The sequence below is a fragment of the Myotis brandtii genome, unplaced genomic scaffold (assembly GCF_000412655.1).
Source record: "Myotis brandtii unplaced genomic scaffold, ASM41265v1 scaffold314, whole genome shotgun sequence".
In the NCBI taxonomy this organism is placed as follows: domain Eukaryota; kingdom Metazoa; phylum Chordata; class Mammalia; order Chiroptera; family Vespertilionidae; genus Myotis; species Myotis brandtii.
The window spans coordinates 3,672,854-3,674,580 of record NW_005362033.1 but is presented as its reverse complement, the minus strand read 5'-3'; positions in this window follow the sequence as shown (position 1 = coordinate 3,674,580).

The following is a 1,727-nucleotide window of genomic DNA, read 5'->3' as shown; positions in this document are numbered from 1 at the left end:
TTTGTATTGCAAATATCTCCCCATCTGCATCTTGCCTTTTATCTCTCTAAATGATGTCCTTTGATAAAAAGAGGTCTTTAATATTAATGAAGAGTAATTCATCAATCTGTTATTTATGATTGGTGCTTTTATGCCCAGTTTAAGAAATATTTGTCTAACCCAAAATCATGAAGATATTTTGCTACATTTCTGCATATTTGTTTTTACTTTTAGGTCTACAATCTATTCTAAAATTAATTTTTATGTGTGGTATGGGATAGAGGTTAAAATTAATATTTTCCATTCAAATATGCAATTTAGTCAACATTATTTAATGAAAAAACCATCTTCTCCTCTCCCCATTTATAATAAATCAGGTGATCATAATATGCGAGGGTCTGTTTCTGGATTACCTGTTCTGTTTTATTGTTCTATTCAGCGCCAAAGGTTCTTAGTGGAAACAGATGTAAGTTTTGGCATCTGGTGGTACATCTTCTAATTTTGTTCTTGTTCAAAATTGTCACTGCAACTCTAGGTCCTTGGCATTTTTATGCACATTGTTTAATGTTGATTTTTTTTCCAATTTCTCTACACAAAGAAGTTGGGATATTCATGGGCATTACATTAAATATCTAGCAACATTGAGACATCCAGACTATGAACATGCTATAGCTTTCATTTATATACATCTTATAACTTCAGCAGTTTTTGTATTTTTCCAGTGTAGAAGTCTTGAACATTTTTGTTAAGTGAGTCCTATGTATTTAATATTTAGATGTTATAAATAATATTATCTTAATTTCATTTTCTGATTTTCATAATATGCAGGGGTGGGCAAAAGTAAGGCTATGGTTCATATAGAAAATATTGCCATAGTTAATAAATAATAATACAAAAATAATTTGGGGGTTTTTGTTTGTTTTGTTAATCCTCACCCAAGGATATTTTTTCCATTAATTTTTAGAGAGAGGGAGAGGGAGAGAGAAAAAGAGAAACATCGATGTGAGAGAAATAAATCAATTAGTTGCCTCCCGCGCACACCCCAAGTAAGGTTGGAGGTCAAATCTGCAACCCAGTTACGTGTCCTTGACTGGGAATCAAACCTGCAACCCTTTGGTGCGTGAGCCACTGAGCACACCAACCAGGGGAATAAACTGTTTTGTATACTTCCGACTGTAAGCCTACTTTTGCCCTATATATTAGATATATATAAATAATACATGTTATTATAGTATAGTATATGTAATATAATAACATATTAAATTTATAATATGCATAGTATATACTATGCATATATATTACATATATATACATATATACTACATATATATGTATATATATATTTCATATAATAGATTTAAACTGACCTTATATCCAGTGACTTCTCTCAACTCACTTGTTAATTATAATAATTTGTTTATTTTGAACTTTGTATGTATAAAATATGTCATCTGTGATCAAATATTTTTATTCCATTCCTTCTCATCTTTATACCATTTACTTTTTTTTTTTTACTTTATTGTACTAAGTAGGACCTCTGTAAGTAGTGATTATGGACATCCTTGCCTTTTTACCAGAATCTAAAGAAAAAACCCTAAACATTTTACCATTAGGTATGTCATGAGGTGTAAGTGATTTTTAAATAGATAATCTCTATAAGTTCAATGAAATTCCTCTCAAAGTGTTGTCTGCTGTCATGAACAGGCGTTGCATTTCATTAAACACATACTTTTGCAACTATTGAGATG